The 21,182-nt window shown below is 39.2% G+C and overlaps 1 long non-coding RNA gene across 1 annotated transcript; it reads right to left on the minus strand.

Annotated features, from left to right (window-relative positions):
* Positions 1-18,563: 18,563 nt before the first annotated feature.
* Positions 18,564-20,474, minus strand: LOC100848825 (uncharacterized). Its single transcript, XR_233874.4, has 2 exons — positions 19,893-20,474; positions 18,564-19,164 (listed from the first exon to the last, which is right to left on the minus strand). It is a non-coding gene; the product is annotated as an uncharacterized lncRNA (long non-coding RNA).
* Positions 20,475-21,182: the final 708 nt, after the last annotated feature.

The following is a 21,182-nucleotide window of genomic DNA, read 5'->3' on the forward strand; positions in this document are numbered from 1 at the left end:
GTGGCAGCTGTGGCAGATGGCTGCTCCTTGTGTTCCCCCAGCTCCTCAGCAATCACCATGGCGGGTGGATCACCATGGCGGTGGCGGCATCTGCTGGATTGAGCTTTGGGAGCCCACATTCACATTTGGAGTCCAATGTGACATTTGTTGTTTATTGATTTGGCAATAGAGCTTTTCATTTCACAATACCCATTGATTAGCAACACTCTTTTACTCCATGCCCTCCCTTCCCCAGTTCCTGGCAACTACTATTCTATTCTTTATTCCATGAGCTTGACTGTTTTCGATACCTCATATAAGGGGATTCATGTGGTACTTGTCCGTCTGTTTCTGGCTTATTTCTCTTGGCATAATGTCTTCCAGGTTAGTTCATGTTGTCTCATAAGACAGGATTTCCTTCTTTTTAAGAAGGGATAATAATCCTTTGTATGTATATACTACAGTTTACTTATCCACTCATCTGTTGATGGACATTTAGGTTGTTACCACACTTTGGCTACTGTGAGTACTGCTGCAGTGAACTTGGGAGTGCTAATATGTTTTTGAGACTTTGACTTAAATTATTTTGGGTCAATGATTTAGATGTAGAATGGGTAAAACCTATGATAGTTCTATTTTTTCTATTTTTAACATTTTGAGTGACCTTCATATTCTTCATAATGGTTACACCATTTGCCTTCCCACTACCAGGTACAAGGGTTCTTTTTTTTCTCCATAATCTCACCAACATTTGTTAGTTTGCTTTTTTGATTATAGTCATTCTTCAGGTGTGAAGTGATACATCATTGTGGTTTTGATTTGCATTTCCCTGGTGATTAGTAGTGATATTAAACTCCTTTTCATGTCCCTGTGGTTATATATATATATATATATATATATGTCTTCTTTAAAGAAAGCTCTATTCATGTCCCTTACCTATTTAAAATTAAGGTTGTTAATTGGAGGAGCTAAGATGGTGGAGGAGTAGGACGGGGACAACACTTTCTCCCCCACAAATTCATCAAAAGAACATTTAAACGCTGAGTAAATTCCACAAAACCACTTCTGAATGCCAGCAGAGGACATCAGGCACCCAGAAAAGCAACCCAAGTCTTCAAAAGGAGGTAGGGAAAAATATAAAAGACAAAAAAAGGGACAAAAGAGGAGGGATGGAGCTCCCTCCCGGGAAGGGAGTCTTAAAAAGAGAGAAGTTTCCAAACACCAGGAAACCTTCTCACTGCCGAATCTGTGCCGAGCCTTGGAAGCACAGAGGGCAACATAACAGGGAGGAAAAATAAATAATTAAAACCCACACATTGCGAGCCCTATGGTAACTCCCCCAGCGGAGAAGCAGCGCAGACGCCTGCATACACCATTAGCAAGCGGGGGCTGGGCAGGGAGGCACTGGCGCGGGCTGCATCGCAAGGATCTGGCCTGAATACCCCGAGCACTATCTGAGCGAAATAATTTGGGCTAGCAAACCAGACTGTGGGATATCTACCACGCAAAAAGCCAGCCCTAACCTATGACACCGCCAGGCCAGAGCACGGAACAAAGAACTGAACAGAGATAGCCGGCGGCAGACCACCCCCCTCCGGTGATAGGCAGCCAGAGCCGGAAGGGGACAATCGCAGCCCCAGAGAGACATTATCTATGAAACTGTAAGCAGGCTTCTTTGCTAACTAAAACTTCTTGGGGGTCTGGACGGTCAACATCTGCCTGAGAAGGTGTGCCGGTGCGCAACTAGATAACTGAGCGGCGGGGAGGCGATAAATCGCAGCAATCGTGCGCGCAAAACACCTCATCACCTGAGCTGCTCGGATCTGGGAAGGGCACAAAACGCAGGCCCAACCGAGAGTCTGCGCCTCTGAGGACTACCCGAGTGCCTGAACCTGAGCGGCTTGGACCTGGGAAGTACAGGCACCCCAGGGCCGGCCGCGGATGGTTCACGGCGGAGCAACCTAGAGCCTGAGCAGCGTGGGCAGAGAGGCTACACGCGCCGTGAACAGGGGGCAGACCCAGTGTGGCTGAGGCACTGCGAGCACACTCCAGTGTTATTTGTTTGCAGCAGCCCTCCCTACCTCCCCTCAGTGCGACTGAACAAGTGAGCCTATAAAAAAAAAAAAAAAAAAATTAAGTCCTCTATTATTCGTTTAATTTCCACTTTTATAACCGATTACTTTGCAAAAAAAAAAAAAAGAAGACCCTATTTTTTTTAAAGCAAACTTCATATATATATAATTTTTTAAATAATTTTTTGACCTTTTTTTTTCTCTTGAAATTCCAAACTCTACTCTAGATTTTTAATTTTAGCTTTTTAGTATTTGTTATCAATTTTGTACCTATATTTTTTGTTTTTGTTTTTATATAATTTCTGGGACCCTTTTTTCTTTTTTCTTTTTCTCTGTTTCTTTCTCTTCTTCTTTTAAATAACATTGTATATCTGAAATTCCAAATGCTATTCTAGATTTTTAATTTATGCTTTTTGGTATTTGTTATCAATTTTGTACCTGTATTCTTTTTTTTTTTTATAATTTATGCAACCTTGTTTGTTCTTGTTTGTTTTTTTTTCTCTCTCTTTCTTTTTCTTCTTCTTCTTCTTTTTTTTTTAACATTGTATTTTTGAAATTCCAAACTCTACTCTAGATTTTTAACTTTTGCTTTTTGGTATTAGTTATCAATTTTGTACCTATATTTTCTTTATAATTTTTGCGACCTTGTTTGTTTTTGTTTGTTCGTTTTTTCTCTCTTTCTTTTCCTTCTTCTTTTCTTTAACATCGTATTTTTGAAATTCCAAATTCTACTCTACATTTAAAATTTTTGTTTTTATGTATTTGTTACCAATTTTGTACCTTAAGAACCCAATCTTCAGTACCCATTTTTCACTAGGGAGTGAGATTACTGGCTTAACTGCTCTATCTCCCTTTGGACTCTCCTGTTTCTCCACTAGGTCACCTGTGTCTCCTCCTTAACCCCTCTCTACCCTACCCAACTCTGTGAATTTCTGTGTGTTCCAGATGGTGGAGAACACTTAGGGAACTGATTACTGGCTGGATCTGTCTCCCTCCTTTTCATTCCCCCCATTTATCCTCCTGGCCACCTCTGCCACCTTCTTCCTTCTTCTCTTCTCTGTATAACTCTGTGAACAACTCTGAGCGGTCCAGTTGTGGAGTGCACATAAGGAAGAGATTACTGAATAGCCCACTCTCTCCTCTATTGATTCCACCTCATCTCATTTGGGCCACCTCTAACTCTCTCCTCACTCTTCTCTTCTCCATATAACTCTGTAAACCTCTCTGGGCAAAACAAGTTTCAGGGCAAGACATACAAAGAAAATTCTCCAGCAGCAAGGAACACAGCCCTGAGCTCCAAGATACAGGCAGCCCAAAGTCACCCCAAAACCATAGACATCCCATAACTCATTACTGGACATTTTATTGCACCCCAGAGAGAAGAAATACAGCTGCACTCACCAGAACACCAACACAAGCTTCCCTAACCAAGAAACCTTGACAAGCCACCTGTACAAACCCACACAGAGTGAGGAAATGCCACAATAAATAGAACGCCACAAACTGCCAGAATACAGAAAGGACACCCCAAACTCAGCAATTTAAACAAGATGAAGAGACAGAGGAATACCCAGCAGATAAAGGAACAGGATAAATGCCCACCAAACCAAAGAGGAAGAGATAGGGAATCTACCTGATAAAGAATTCTGAATAATGATAGTGAAATTGATCCAAAATCTTGAAATCAAAATGGAATCACAGATAAATAGCTTGGAGACAAAGATTGAGAAGATGCAAGAAAGGTTTAACAAGGACCTAGAAGAAATAAAAGAGAGTCAATATAAAATGAATAATGCAATAAATGAAATTAAAAACACTCTGGAGGCAACAAATAGTAGAATAACAGAGGCAGAAGATAGGATTAGTGAATTAGAAGATAGAATGGTAGAAATAAATGAATCAGAGAGGAAAAAAGAAAAACGAATTAAAAGAAATGAGGACAATCTCAGAGACCTCCAGGACAATATTAAACACTACAACATTAGAATCATAGGGGTCCCAGAAGAAGAAGACAAAAAGAAAGACCATGAGAAAATACTTGAGGAGATAATGGTTGAAAACTTCCCTAAAATGGGGAAGGAAATAATCACCCAAGTCCAAGAAACCCAGAGAGTCCCAAACAGGATAAACCCAAGGTGAAACACCCCAAGACACATATTAATCAAATTAACAAAGATCAAACACAAAGAACAAATATTAAAAGCAGCAAGGGAAAAACAACAAATATCACACAAGGGAATTCCCATTAGGATAACAGCTGATCTTTCAATAGAAACTCTTCAAGCCAGGAGGGAATGGCAAGACATACTTAAAGTGATGAAAGAAAATAACCTACAGCCCAGATTATTGTACCCAGCAAGGATCTCATTCAAATATGAAGGAGAAATCAAAAGCTTTACAGACAAGCAAAAGCTGAGAGAATTCAGCACCACCAAACCAGCTCTCCAACAAATACTAAAGGATTTTCTCTAGACAGGAAACACAAAAAGGGTGTATAAACTTGAACCCAAAACAATAAAGTAAATGGCAACGGGATCATACTTATCAGTAATTACCTTAAATGTAAATGGGTAGAATGCCCCAACCAAAAGACAAAGACTGGCTGAATGGATACAAAAATAAGACCCCTACATATGTTGTCTACAAGAGACCCACCTCAAAACAGGGGACACATACAGACTGAAAGTGAAGGGCTGGAAAAAGATTTTTCATGCAAATAGGGACCAAAAGAAAGCAGGAGTAGCAATACTTATATCAGATAAAATAGACTTTAAAACAAAGGCTGTGAAAAGAGACAAAGACGGTCACTACATAATGATCAAAGGATCAATCCAAGAAGAAGATATAACAATTATAAATATATATGCACCCAACACGGGAGCGCCGCAATATGTAAGACAAATGCTAACAAGTATGAAAGGAGTAATTAACAATAACACAATAATAGTGGGAGACTTTAATACCCCACTCACATCTATGGATAGATCAACTAAACAGAAAATTAACAAGGAAACACAAACGTTAAACGACACAATAGACCAGTTAGACCTAATTGATATCTATAGGACATTTCATCCCAAAACAGTGAATTTCACCTTTTTCTCAAGTGCACATGGAACCTTCTCCAGGATAGATCACATCCTGGGCCATAAATCTAGCCTTGGTAAATTCAAAAAAATAGAAATCATTCCAAGCATCTTTTCTGACCATAATGCAGCAAGATTAGATCTCAATTACAGGAGAAAAACTATTAAAAATTTCAACATATGGAGGATGAACAACACCCTGCTGAATAACCAACAAATCACAGAAGAAATCAAAAAAGAAATCAAAATTTACACAGAAACTAATGAAAATGAAAACACAACAACTCAAAACCTGTGGGACACTGTAAAAGCAGTCCTAAGGGGAAAGTTCATAGCAATACAGGCATACCTAAAGAAACAAGAAAAAACTCAAATAAATAACCTAACCCTACACCTAAAGCAACTAGAAAAGGAAGAAATGAAGAACCCCAGGGTTAGTAGAAGGAAAGAAATCTTAAAAATTAGGGCAGAAATAAATGCAAAAGAAACAAAAGAGACTATAGCAAAAATCAACAAAGCCAAAAGCTGGTTCTTTGAAAGGATAAATAAAATTGACAAACCATTAGCCAGACTCATCAAGAAACAAAGGGAGAAAAATCAAATCAATAAAATTAGAAATGAAAATGGAGAGATCACAACAGACAACACAGAAATACAAAGGATCATAAGAGACTACTATCAACAATTATATGCCAATAAAATGTACAATGTGGAAGAAATGGACAAATTCTTAGAAAAGTACAACTTTCCAAAACTGGACCAGGAAGAAATAGAAAATCTTAACAGACCCATCACAAGCACGGAAATTGAAACTGTAATCAAAAATCTTCCAACAAACAAAAGCAGGTCCAGACGGCTTCACAGCTGAATTCTACCAAAAATTTAGAGAAGAGCTAACACCTATCCTGCTCAAACTCTTCCAGAAAATTGCAGAGGAAGGTAAACTTCCAAACTCATTCTATGAGGCCACCATCACCCTAATACCAAAACCTGACAAAGATCCCACAAAAAAAGAAAACTACAGGCTAATATTACTGATGAACATAGATGCAAAAATCCTTAACAAAATTCTAGCAATCAGAATCCAACAACACATTAAAAAGATCATACACCATGACCAAGTGGGCTTTATCCCAAGGATGCAAGGATTCTTCAATATCCGCAAATCAATCAATGTTATACACCACATTAACAAATCGAAAAACAAAAACCATATGATTATTTCAATAGATGCAGAGAAAGCCTTTGACAAAATTCAACATCCATTTATGATAAAAACTCTCCAGAAAGCAGGAATAGAAGGAACATACCTCAACATAATAAAAGCTATATATGACAAACCCACAGCAAACATTATCCTCAATGGTGAAAAATTGAAAGCATTTCCTCTAAAGTCAGGAACAAGACAAGGGTGCCCACTTTCACCATTACTATTCAACATAGTTTTGGAAGTTTTGGCCACAGCAATCAGAGCAGAAAAAGAAATAAAAGGAATCCAAATTGGAAAAGAAGAAGTAAAACTCTCACTGTTTGCAGATGACATGATCCTTTACATAGAAAACCCTAAAGACTCCACCAGAAAATTACTAGAACTAATCAATGATTATAGTAAAGTTGCAGGATATAAAATCTACACACAGAAATCCCTTGCATTCCTATACACTAATAATGAGAAAACTGAAAGAGAAATTAAGGAAACAATTCCATTCACCATTGCAACAAAAAGAATAAAATACTTAGGAATATATCTACCTAAAGAAACTAAAGACCTATATATAGAAAACTATAAAACGCTGGTGAAAGAAATCAAAGAGGACACTAATAGATGGAGAAATATACCATGTTCATGGATTGGAAGAATCAATATAGTGAAAATGAGTATTCTACCCAAAGCAATTTATAGATTCAATGCAATCCCTATCAAGCTACCAACGGTATTCTTCACAGAGCTAGAACAAATAATTTCACAATTTGTATGGAAATACAAAAAATCTCGAATAGCCAAAGCTATCTTGAGAAAGAAGAATGGAACTGGAGAAATCAACCTGCCTGACTTCAGGCTCTATTACAAAGCCACAGTTATCAAGACAGTATTGTACTGGCACAAAGACAGAAATATTGATCAATGGAAAAAAATAGAAAGCCCAGAGATAAATCCACGCACGTATGGACACCTTATCTTTGACAAAGGAGGAAAGAATATACAGTGGATTAAAGACAACCTCTTTAACAAGTGGTGCTGGGAAAACTGGTCAACCACTTGTAAAAGAATGAAACTAGACCACTTTCTAACACCATACACAAAAATAAACTCAAAATGGATTAAAGATCTAAATGTAAGACCGCAAACTATAAAACTCCTAGAGGAGAACATAGGCAAAACACTCTCTGACATACATCACAGCAGGATCCTCTATGACCCACCTCCCAGAATATTGGAAATAAAAGCAAAAATAAACAAATGGGACCTAATTAAACTTAAAAGCTTCTGCACAACAAAGGAAACTATTAGCAAGGTGAAAAGACAGCCTTCAGAATGGGAGAAAATAATAGCAAATGAAGCGACTGACAAACAACTAATCTCAAAAATATACAAGCAACTCCTACAGCTGAACTCCAGAAAAATAAATGACCCAATCAAAAAATGGGCCAAAGAACTAAATAGACATTGCTCCAAAGAAGACATACAGATGGCTAACAAACACATGAAAAGATGCTCAACATCACTCGTTATCAGAGAAATGCAAATCAAAACCACTATGAGGTACCATTTCACGCCAGTCAGAATGGCTGCAATCCCAAAGTCTACAAGTAATAAATGCTGGAGAGGGTGTGGAGAGAAGGGAACTCTCTTGCACTGTGGTGGGAATGCAAACTAGTACAGCCACTATGGAGAACAGTGTGGAGATTCCTTAAAAAACTGGAAATAGAACTGCCTTATGATCCAGCAACCCCACTGCTGGGCATACACACTGAGGAAACCAGAAGGGAAAGAGACACGTGTACCCCAATGTTCATCGCAGCACTGTTTACAATAGCCAGGACATGGAAGCAACCTAGATGCCCATCAGCAGATGAATGGATAAGAAAGCTGTGGTACATATACACAATGGAGTATTACTCAGCCATTAAAAAGAATACATTTGAATCCGTTCTAATGAGATGGATGAAACTGGAACCTATTATACAGAATGAAGTAAGCCAGAAAGAAAAACACCAATACAGTATACTAACGCATATATATGGAATTTAGAAAGATGGAAACAATAACCCTGTGTACGAGACATCAAAAGAGACACCGATGTATAGATCAGTCTTATGGACTCTCTGGGAGAGGGAGAGGGTGGGGAGATTTGGGAAAATAGCATTGAAACATGTATCATATCATGTATGAAACGAGTCACCAGTCCAGGTTCGATGCACGGTACTGGATGCTTGGGACTGGTGCACTGGGACGACCCAGAGGGAGGGGAGGGGAGGGAGGAGGGTGGAGGGTTCAGGATGGGGAACGCGGGTATACCTGTGGCGGATTCATTTCGATATTTGGCAAAACTAATACAATATTGTAAAGTTTAAAAATAAAATAAAATTAAAAAAAAATCATGCTGGGTGAAAAAAAAAATTTCCAAAAGGCTAAAAAAAAAAAAAAATTAAGGTTGTTAAAATTTTTTTTCTTTAATCCATTGTATATTCTTGCCTCCTTTGTCAAAGATAAGGTGTCCATATGTTCATGGATTTATCTCTGGGCTTTCTATTTTGTTCCATTGATCTATATTTCTGTCTTTGTGCCAGTACCATACTGTCTTGATAACTGTGGCTTTGTAGTAGAGCCTGAAGTCAGGTAAGTTGATTCCTCCAGTTCCATTCTTCTTTCTCAAGATCGCTTTGGCTATTCGAGATTTTTTGTATTTCCATACAAATTGTGAAATTATTTGTTCTAGCTCTGTGAAGAATACCGTTGGTACCTTGATAGGGATTGCATTGAATCTATAAATTGTTTTGGGTAGAATACTCATTTTCACTATATTGATTCTTCCAATCCATGAACATGGTATATTTCTCCATCTATTAGTGTCCTCTTTGATTTCTTTCACCAGTGTTGTATAGTTTTCTATATATAGGTCTTTAGTTTCTTTAGGTAGATATATTCCTAAGTATTTTATTCTTTTTGTTGCAATGGTGAATGGAATTGTTTCCTTAATTTCTCTTTCTGTTTTCTCATTATTAGTGTATAGGAATGCAAGGGATTTCTGTGTGTTGATTTTATATCCTGCAACTTTACTATAGTCATTGATTAGTTCTAGTAATTTTCTGGTGGAGTCTTCAGGGTTTTGTATGTAGAGGATCATGTCATCTGCAAACAGTGAGACTTTTACTTCTTCTTTTCCAATTTGGATTCCTTTTATTTCTTTTTCTGCTCTGATTGCTGTGGCCAAAACTTCCAAAACTATGTTGAATAGTAATGGTGAAAGTGGGCACCCTTGTCTTGTTCCTGACTTTAGAGGAAATGCTTTCAATTTTTCACCATTGAGGATAATGTTTGCTGTGGGTTTGTCATATATAGCTTTTATTATGTTGAGGTATGTTCCTTCTATTCCTGCTTTCTGGAGAGTTTTTATCATAAATGGATGTTGAATTTTGTCAAAGGCTTTTTCTGCATCTATTGAGATAATCATATGGTTTTTATTTTTCAATTTGTTAATGTGGTGTATTACATTGATTGATATGTGGATATTGAAGAATCCTTGCATCCCTGGGATAAAGCCCACTTGGTCATGGTGTATGATCTTTTTAATGTGTTGTTGGATTCTGATTGCTAGAATTTTGTGAAGGATTTTTGCATCTATGTTCATCAGTGATATTAGCCTGTAGTTTTCTTTTTTTGTGGGATCTTTGTCAGGTTTTGGTATTAGGGTGATGGTGGCCTCATAGAATGAGTTTGGAAGTTTACCTTCCTCTGCAATTTTCTGGAAGAGTTTGAGCAGGATAGGTGTTAGCTCTTCTCTAAATTTTTGGTAGAATTCAGTTGTGAAGCCATCTGGACCTGGGCTTTGTTTGTTGGAAGACTGGTCAACCACTTGTAAAAGAATGAAACTAGAACACTTTGTAACACCATACACAAAAATAAACTCAAAATGGATTAAAGGTCTAAACATAAGACCAGAAACTATAAAACTCCTAGAGGAGAACATAGGCAAAACACTCTCTGACATACATCACAGCAGGATCCTCTATGATCCACCTCCCAGAATATCGGAAATAAAAGCAAAAATAAACAAATGGGACCTAATTAACCTTAAAAGCTTCTGCACATCAAAGGAAACTATCAGCAAGGTGAAAAGACAGCCTTCAGAATGGGAGAAAATAATAGCAAATGAAGCGACTGACAAACAACTAATCTCAAAAATATACAAGCAACTCCTACAGCTGAACTCCAGAAAAATAAATGACCCAATCAAAAAATGGGCCAAAGATCTAAATAGGCATTTCTCCAAAGAAGACATACAGATGGCTAACAAACACATGAAAAGATGTTCAACATCACTCATTATCAGAGAAATGCAAATCAAAACCACTATGAGGTACCATTTCACACCAGTCAGAATGGCTGTGATCCAAAAGTCTACAAATAATAAATGTTGGAGAAGTTGTGGAGAAAAGGGAACCCTCTTACACTGTTGGTGGGAATGCAAACTAGTACAGCCACTATGGAGAACAGTGTGGAGATTCCTTAAAAAACTGGAAATAGAACTGCCTTATGATCCAGCAACCCCACTGCTGGGCATACACACTGAGGAAACCAGAAGGGAAAGAGACACGTGTACCCCAATGTTCATCGCAGCACTGTTTATAATAGCCAGGACATGGAAGCAACCTAGATGCCCATCAGCAGATGAATGGATAAGAAAGCTGTGGTACATATACACAATGGAGTATTACTCAGCCATTAAAAAGAATTCATTTGAATCAATTCTAATGAGGTGGATGAAACTGGAACCTATTATACAGAGTGAAGTAAGCCAGAAGGAAAAACACCAATACAGTATACTAACGCATATATATGGAATTTAGAAAAATGATAACAATAACCCTGTGTACGAGACAGCAAAAGAGACACTGATGTATGGAACAGTCTTATGGACTCTGTGGGAGAAGGAGAGGGTGGGAAGATTTGGGAGAATGGCATTGAGACATGTAAAATATCATGTATGAAACGAGATGCCAGTCCATGTTCAATGCACGATACTGGATGCTTGGGGCTAGTGCACTGGGACGACCCAGAGGGATGGTATGGGGAGGGAGGAGGGAGGAGGGTTCAGGATGGGGAACACATGTATACCTGTGGCGGATTCAGTTTGATATTTGGGAAAACTAATACAATTATGTAAAGTTTAAAAATAAAATTAAATTAAAAAAATTTTTTTTCTATTATATTGTAGGAGCTTCTTACATACTTTGGAAATTAACCCCTTATTATATATATGGGGCTCATATTTCCTTAAGCCTTGTAACCAGGAAGAGTTAATTTTGAATTTGTGCTGGATCAGCTTCTGTGATTTTAACCCTCATCTTGCCACTTTTGCTATTGTAAGCGCACATAATGGACTGCCTTTGGGAGATAACCTGAGCTGCCCACCTGTGAGGGACTGTAAGGAAGCGAAGGTAACACCTTCCTCCGCCTGAGGCTTGCCATACTAGTGGAAATTTGCAAGGATTGAGTAGTCTTTTACTTTGTTTCCTTACCTCCACCCCATTCCTGACCCATAAAAGAACGTGACAACCAAGCCTCAGCAAGATGATTATTTAGAGGCATTAGCTTGTCATTGTCTCAGCCAGCGGGTTCCCGAACAAAGTCCCTTTCTGGTCTAGATGGGCTTCCCTCAAAGCTCAGTCGGTAAAGAATTGGCCTGCAATGCAGGAGACTCGGGTTTGATTCCTGGGTGAAAGATGAAATTTTTTGTTTCATTTTTTCCTTTTCCTAGTCTAGACACCTCATCTCAGATTCACTGCAGCGAGGGAAGCAAGCTTGGGCTTGGTAACAGACTATGTCACGTGCCTTATAGTAGACATTTTGTTGTTCCATAGCAAAATTTTGAGGCAAGTACAGCTTTTTTTCTCTAATTTACAGCAGTGTTAGTAAGCTGATCTTCAGAGCGGTTGGGAAACATTTAATGTCACAAAGTATCTGTGCCTATAGATGTCTGCATATCCAGGGCACTCAAGGTCCCCCATGGAAAGCTTAGTGCGTAGTGTTAGCTGAAGGGTTGCTGCATTTCAACAAATTATACTAATAAAGGAGAAGGCAATGGCACCGCACTCCAGTACTCTTGCCTGGAAATTCCCATGGATGGAGGAGCCTGGTAGGCTGCATTCCGTGGGGTCGCTGAGGGTCGGACACGACTGAGCGACTTCACTTTCACTTTTCACTTTCATGCATTGGAGAAGGCAATGGCAACCCACTCCAGTGTTCTTGCCTGGAGAATCCCAGGGACAGGGGAGCCTGTTGGGCTGCCGTCTATGGGGTCGCACAGAGTCAGACATGACTGAAGTGACTTAGCATAGCATAGCATACTAATAAATTCCTGACAGGTTCTATGTCACCCTTAGTTTATTTGTTTAGAGAATAATATCCATGAATTGAATGGCGGGGTCAATGACTCATGGACCTTCATTCCTTGAGTATACTAAGAATGTCTGAAAACACACTAAATGTCATTAAAAAAAAAAATGGCAGGATATAGTCAGTTGAATTAACTGTTGTAGGGTAAAGTGGCAGAGGATATTTGGGGACTTCTAGTGCAAAAGCTTCTTAATGGATACAGCCCAGACATTGAGTCAATTTTGAAGATAATGAGGACAGAGGAATTTGGGTTTCTAGTAGACTACAAGTTGCTCATGCTCATGTGGCTGCAGAGACCAGATCAGTGTATACATCTGCAAAAGTAGATAAAGCATCTCAACTTGTGACTTTATGGCCCAGAAAACTGAAGGATCAAGTTTTCCTGTCGGGTCCATGAATGGGGCTGTGTGAAAACACACCTGGCATGAGACCACCAACACCAGAAACTAGAAAGTTAGAAAAACAAGATTCAACTTTGTGGTCCCAAGTTATTTAATTGTCAAGAAAAGGCTAGAGACCAGTGGGGCATGGTGTAAGGAAGGTGAGTTTAAAAAAACTGTGGGTAGGGGTTAAGATATGTGAGGTTAGTAAATCCTAGTCTCAACCATCAAGGGAAACAAAGTTGCGTGCTAGCAGCTGTAATGGAATAGGGAGGAAGTTTTACATAGCAAATTCTTAGGGGCTTGGGAGTGGAAGAATCACCAAGTCTGACAATGGAGGAGCAACACTATTGTCAAAGAATTCCTCATATTTCCTAACCGGTGCATAACAATAGCATAGGGAATATGTGACCAGGTCTCCAGTGAATCACTCTGCACTTCCTTAGTGAAGGATAAAGAAGTCTGGACAAGGGAAATTTGTGATATCAGCATGAGTGTGGCAATTTATTTTTGCGATTGCAAGCACGTGGTATTTGGGGTGGGAAACAAGTGCATCGTGCTAGTCCTGGGGTATTCCCCCTGGACGGAGCTGCCTGGTCCTTATAAAAGGAGTCTCCATCACAGTGCTGTCATTGTCGTGACGGTCAGAGGCTTCTTTGGAGCCTCTGGTGAGCACAACTCTTAGAGATCTTTATGGAACTTGGGTGGGAGGGTTTAGTTTGGGGATTGAAGTGGCTTTAATTGAAGCAATTAGAGCTCTTAATGGGAAAAAGAAGATAAGAGGGTTTAGGGGTAAATTTTTGGTATGTGGTCATGAATGTGATTTTAAATGTGCGGATAAAATGGAGTCAGAGGCACAGTCTTAACCTGAGAGAGAGTAAGGGGGATGAGATACTGTGCTACAGCACAGCACACATTAGTTCCAAATGCCCCCTTCTCAGCATTCAGTCCCATTGAGTGCCTAGGTTGGGCCTTTGCATGTCTCCTCAGAAGCCCACAGTCAGGTCAGCTTGGCCAGCAACCAAGACCTCATGGGAGAAATAAGTAGAGATTTGTTTGGGGATTGGCTACAAGTTTATTATCCAGATTCTTCTTCAGAGTATGTTTGTATTCATATAACACCTATGTAGGTAATTTCGTTTTAGAATGTGGTAGAAGGAGAGACTAACCAGAAAAGACTGATGATCTGAGGGCAAGAGATACTAAAAAAGAATGGTGAAGAAGCTATAAAAATACCATAAAGACTGTATTAAGAATCAAGAAGAGTCCTTAGTGACGGGACGGTTGTTGGCACAGCTAAATGTTCTACCAATGTGACTCTCAGTTATAAAGAATGTTGTCTGTTTGTATTTCAGATTCCTTGAGACCCAGAAAGGATGTCTCACCACCAGCATCCGCATCAGCATCCGCATCAGCATCACCATCAGTGCAAGGAGCCCTGCCATCCACCTCCAATAGTGTGCCAACCAAAGTGTCATGAGCCTTGCCCACCTCATCCATGCCCACCTCCACTGAGCCAGCAGAAATGCCCTCCTGGGCCACCATGTCCACCATGGGAGCAGAAGTGTCCACCCAAGTGGAAGTAACAGCACCAGATTTCATCTGGACCAAGAAACAACATGATCCAGGCTCTTCCATTGTCCTCCCTTTGGCCATGGTGATGGACTGCATCTTCCTTAATCTCCCTCCTCAACCAACAGCTGACAGAGGAAAGGCTTGCTCCTGAAGCTGACACGTTGTTGGAAGAAGAGCAGCAGGATCATCGCTTGATCTCTATGTGTCATGTGCCCCTCTGTATCCATGTTGTAATCTCTACCCTGTGAGCAATTGGTGTTTCTATTCTTTTGCTTCTCCAATAAAGCGTATTCATTGCCCATTATTTATTTCTTTCTTTTGTTTAATTTTTCTTTTGCATATAGTGTTTTTCATCTCTTCTGTCAACTACAAGTACTCTTCTGAGTATTCCTTTTCATTCCCATTGAATTATCAGAATTAGACTTTTCCATCATTGAGTTCAGCTTTTTCTGAAATATGTCTTTTGTACTGGATGCATCAAAGAATTCCTTCATCGGTTTCAGTCTTGTTTCTATCTTTATCTATCTTGAAGACCCTGAAAAGAGTTGAATTCTCTCAGTCTCCAGTTCCGTATTTGTAAAACCAGTATTCAAGAATCTATTCAATTCAGTGTACTCATAGAAATTAATTTATTCACAAATGTTTCCCAATTATTAACACATGCCAGGCAGTCTCTTATGTGCCTGGGACATGAGGATGGTGACAAAAGTCCTTTTTCCGTCTAAACTCTTAAAGGGATTTTGCACAAACACACACTCACACACGTGAACATACAAGGCAAATAATAGTGATGCAGGGGGTATGTTAGAGACAACTGTGTAGAAAAGCTCTTCCAAAGTGGCTTTTACGGCAAAGACTTGAGTGAAGAGAAGAGTGAGCCTTGAGTATCCCAGGTACACTGTACCAGTGAGAGGAGATGGCGAGTGCTGAGGCAGGGCAGAGTAACTGCAGGGAGAACAGTCATCAGAGAGACAATGTCTCCAAATGGGGTTGAAGACATTGGATCTGAAAGATGTATCAGAGATTTTGATAATTTATTCACAGCTTTCCAGCCATACTATGCTATTCAGAGTCTCAACTTTCTATGTAATTCTCTACTATTAGATCTATTTTCTTTTAACTGAAAGTACCTATGATCTTTTAAAGACATTTTTTTGAAAATGGTTAAAAGGGCTGAGGAACAAATTAATTCTTTTGCAAAACAAAAATTTATTTTATGAGAGTGACTATATGAAAAGTAGGTCTATGATTAACAATATTCCCATATTATAGGGAAGTTGGCTCCATTAATTTCCGTCACCGTATAGGCAACAAAATACGTAGAGATCTTTACTGTTGTGCTTCCAACACTAAGAAGAAGTGATTTTATTTTTAGGAGAGTTGACTTTGTACTCTTGGACAGGATTCTGGCCTAATATTATTGACATGATTCCCTCCACAATTTTGTCTTGAAGAAAAACAAGAAAAAAGAAAACAAAAAATAAAATTTTGTTTGATTTTAGGAGAACATGATCAACACATTCATAAAGTTCATAAAGCTTTGCTGTATGATGTGGATAATTAGAGATTGATCTCTTTATTGTCAAGAAACATGAAGATAAGAAAAAGAACATTACCGACCCTTCAAAAGACCCGAGTTTCCTAATTAATTTGCATCCCATATCTTCTCCACTAGAAATGATCACAGTCATGTTTCTGAGATCACAGATCCTATAGCCAGCCTTCCTGAGTTCACTCCATGGTTCTGCTGCTTAACAGCTGTATGATCTTGGGTAATTTGCTTAAGATCTCTGCGTCTCATTTTAAGGTCTCATTTTCTTCACTTTAAAGTGGGAATAATAATAGTACTCATTTTATAGGTTAAATCAAGCCAGAAAATTAATTCTAGGAAAGGACCTGAGTGTGGTCTCTTGAAGATAGAATGGTTGGAGGAATGAAATACATTAGATGTCTAATAAGTTTTTGAGGAAATTGATGATTTAATACCATGGAATTGAAATTATGTAGAAGTATTCTTTGATAAGACTCAAAATTTAGACAACGCTGATTGTGAGAGCTTCAATCTTGGTGTCAAAAGATAGAAACAAAACAAGATGATTTATTTTGCTGCCTTTTCCTCTGAACACAATAGAGTTACCACTGGGGCTCCTTGGCACACAGATGGAAAGACTACAATTTTTCTCTCTTTTCTATGTTGCTACAGTCAAATGCAAGTGGATGCAAACATCAAAACCATGTAAAGTCACATCTCTTCCTCTTTGGGGATTATAACCAGTGAGTGTTCTACTTCAACAAGTTTTTTAATATCTGGGCTACATTTTTTATTTCCATTTTGTTCATTTCTGGTTTACAAACCAGACAACTATTTCCTGAGCATATGTGTATCAAAATACCCTGATCAATACAATAAATAACCAATATATGCTCAACCTCCCAAGTCATTTTTCAAATGTTTTGCCATTGAATAACACGTATAATCACATTTATGGTCTGCAATATCAGTTTCTTTGCGAACCACCAATCTTGGCAGATTTCTAAGCCAAAGCTACATTTTTAAGATCTGTTACAGTAGCATCCCACCTCAGAAAACTAGTTTTTGTGTTAGGTCAAATAACACTAGCTACAGTAGAGACAGATCCCAAATATCAGTGTTTATTTTTCATTCATGTCATAGTAAAATGAGGATTGAGCAGTAATCTGGGTATCTTTTTCCATCTACAGTTCTATCTTTTTAGAGTCCTTTACTTCTAGGTTTGTGAATGAAGACTGTAGAAAGAGAAAGATTGAATCTATCTTGTGTATAGGTATAGCATGATTTGATTTGAAGACTTGGTTACATTTAACAGTGATGTTATTTTTAGTGTGTGTGTGTGCTTGTGTGTATTTCATCTGAATTAACTATTTGACTTGTGGACACTTAAGACCAAAAGAAGAAATAACAAAGATTACCTTTTTGCACAGCTCATTTTCACACCTAAGCACTTAGACACTAAGCTGCCTAGCAATAGTGACTTTGTAAATGTCAGTGAACACTGTGAACCTCAAATTTCTTCAAAGGTGGAATCAAGATCATCAAGAAAGCAATTTCAGATGTGAAAAAATATATAAGGTGGTACACATGGGGAGGAGGCAGCACCTTACCTGGTAAGTACTCTTTATATTTACCTTTCTTTGGTACTACCCATCTTTTAAGAACTACTATGATCTTATGCACACTATTTCATTAATTTCCAAAAGCCCTCTATCAGCAATAACATCTAAAAATATGGCTAAATTAGAAAAGAAAAAAAAAACATGAAAGTACAGCACAGTGTAAAAAATCTGTTCAAAACACAAATTATTTCTGGGCTACTATCCTTCTGGAGCTAAAATGGTGGTGAGGGTTAACAGTGGTGGTGGTAATGGTGCTGATGATGGAGCAGTGATGACCTGGAGAGGGAAACCTGGCATGCTGCAGGCCGTGGGCTCCTAAAGAGTCGGACATGAATGAGTGACTGAACTGAACTGAGCTGAACTGTCCTCCAAGTGCTATTATGAGTCTGGCATGTGCCAACTAAATTATACACATTCATTGAAGATTGATTCCTCAGAAGTTTGAAATGAAAATACAATTTTCCCTACATTTTACTAAAGGGACTGAAAACTAGGAGAGGTAAATATTTTGTTCCTCAACCATCAAGTGATAATTAAGGAAATAACGTGGAATTGGAATTACATAGAAGTATTCTTTCATATGACTCAAAATTTAGACAATGCTGATTGTGAGAGCTTGAACCTTGGCATCAAAGGATAGAAACAAAATCTGATGATGGTATAGTATTACTAAAAACAGTTTTAAAAGAAAGGAAACTTTTTGACATCACCCAAAGGAACTGTAGTTTATTCGTGAAGAGGAAGATAAGCAACAGTTGACCAGCTGGTAGAAACCCCTGCCCAGGTGACAGACAGACCCAAGGGAGGGAGAGAATCCTCCCATGGTGCCTGGGAGAAAAGCTGCTGCTCTTCCATCTGAAGCTCTGGGATGTTTTCTCAGCTGTCTTCCCAGAGGAGAGCAGAACAGCAGCCTCAGGAAGGAAACCTCTGGCAGTCAGGAATCACCACAGGCATACTGCCGGCTGAAGGGTGGAGAAGCTTCTTCTGTATCCAGGATAGGCTTTAAAGAGAAGATGAAGGTGGAGCTGTGGAGCTAGGTGAGTCAGTCGTCCTCATCCTTTCCGGATCCGGATGAAAGCTGATGCTGTTACTTGCACTTGGGTGGGCACTTCTCTTGGCATTGTTGGGGAGGTGGCACAGGAGGGCATTTCTGCTGGCACTTTGGAGGTGGGCAGGGCTCAGGGCACTTGGGAGGGCATACTACAGGAGGTGGCTGGCAGGGCTGCTTGCACTGCTGCTGCTGCTGCTGCTGCTGCTGCTGCTGCTGCTGCTGAGACATCTTTCTGGAGTCTTAGAATCTGAAAGAAATTACATGACAGTGTTCACAAGAAGGGACTGCTACAGGGAGAGAAGTCTGAGCTCGTGTAATAATATCAGATAGACTCTCTCCAGTCTCTAAGAATGTGGTTTGATCTCTTTAATCCCTTTCAATGAACTTCTGGCCTCTCTCTCCCTCTTCAACAAATTGTATTATTGGCTCAGAGAAAATCTTTTAACATACAACTTAAAAAATTTTTTTTTCAGAAAACCAATCAGTGTTGTTCTATTCTTTTTTTTTTTCTTTCTGAAAACAGCATCTTCAATAAGGCCATCATAAGTTCCAAAATCCTGGGTAAACTCACAAGCAATTCTCATCATCATTAGCTCTCATGAGGTCCCAGAAGTATGACCTGTATACAGAGCAAATGGCCACCAGGAAGGATACAAGGGCCCCACACCTTCAAAGAGAAATGCCTCTGAAATAACAGCAGAAGGACAGAAGAAAGAAACAGAAAGAGGAAAAGTGCTCCGTTCTTTACCTCTTCTTGTCACGGATTTTGTTTTAATCTCTTCCTTAAAGGAATTCAAACTCTGTACCAGAAACTTAATAAATACTGTATATCACTGGGTTCAAATTCCAAGCTCCCATCCATTAAGGAGCACTAAGTCATGACAATAACTTTGGACACACCAAATTTGCTATAGCCAGAATTAATTCATAAGTAGAGAGCCCAAGAATAAAGCTGAACTGAAGACTCAGACTCACCAGGTTCTCCAAAAGCTATCCGGACTTGAGTAGCAGGAGGATGGCAGTGATGCAGCAGAGGGCCTTTTTATAGGGACTTGCTGCCCCACCCAGGAGGAAGCAGAGCTGCCAAAACAGGCCCGGTTCAGTCATTTCCCAACCAAAATGCAAATCCATCCATAAGTGGCTTGACAGGGACTCCAGAAAGAGGAAATGTCCTGCTCCAGGATCTCCTCACTGGATTATCTCCCCATGACTCACACAATCCCTGTCTTAAGCTCTCAGTTTCAGGGATTTATGGCAGTGGGAGGATTTGGGAGGGTTCTTTAACTTCCAGTCAAAGCCTCCCTTTCTTGATTGGAGAAGACTCCTCTTTGATACCTTTCACCTTCAATGAATTATCAAAGTGCCTGCCTTGTTCCACTTGAACTGGTTGCCATTTTGTTGTACATCCTGGGTTGAAAAGAGCCTGGCTATCTAGTGACACCTTTCTCTTTACCTCAGGTCCTTCTTATAATGCTTTCCCCTTTGATCCATGACCTCCTAATCTGTCTCCTTTCTTCTTCTAAAATGGACCGAGGGCAGGGTGCAGATCATCTCTCCAGCCTTCCCATCATAATACTTGGATATGTTCAGTAAAGTGGTGACCTCTAGGAGCCTCCTTTCACTGCTTTTCTCCCTCAGATAAAAGACATCAAGCTGATTCTTGCAGCCTTTAGAAATCTGTTTCACCTTGGGTCACAGGGAACTCACTAAGAGTTTAGCATCATCTACTGTAATTCAGGTGTTGCGCAGCTCAGACTCTAGACCAACAACAGAAAGCAAGCTTTTTGCACATAACTACCCACATGACCCACCACCTACTCCTACATAATTTCTCCCAACTGTCCTCTTTGTACTACTTCACTCTATGAAGTAAGCTCAGAGCATTGTTCAAATTTTCTGACGTCCTTCTCCTTTGAAATATCGAAAGGCCCAATCTGGTAAGTAATGCCATAATGCAACTATTTTTTAATTAAAGTTGAAATCACTATGAGCCATTCAGTCATTGAAGTTAATTGCCATTCATATACAACTTCTCAATCATTAAGAAGAATTTCACTGTAATATAAACCAATTTTTTAGGTTTACCCTACTGGTTACATGGAATATATGTTAAATAAACCTCTTTCCTGGTCACTTCCTTCATATAATTTGTCAGTATGCTGGAAGGAAGCATAGTTAATTTATGAGTCATTTAAACTAGCACATGGTGCCCAGATAATTGGTCAAATATTATTCCATGTATTTCTCTAAGGATGTTTTGAATGA

Source organism: Bos taurus, chromosome 3, assembly GCF_002263795.3.
Source record: "Bos taurus isolate L1 Dominette 01449 registration number 42190680 breed Hereford chromosome 3, ARS-UCD2.0, whole genome shotgun sequence".
NCBI lineage: Eukaryota > Metazoa > Chordata > Mammalia > Artiodactyla > Bovidae > Bos > Bos taurus.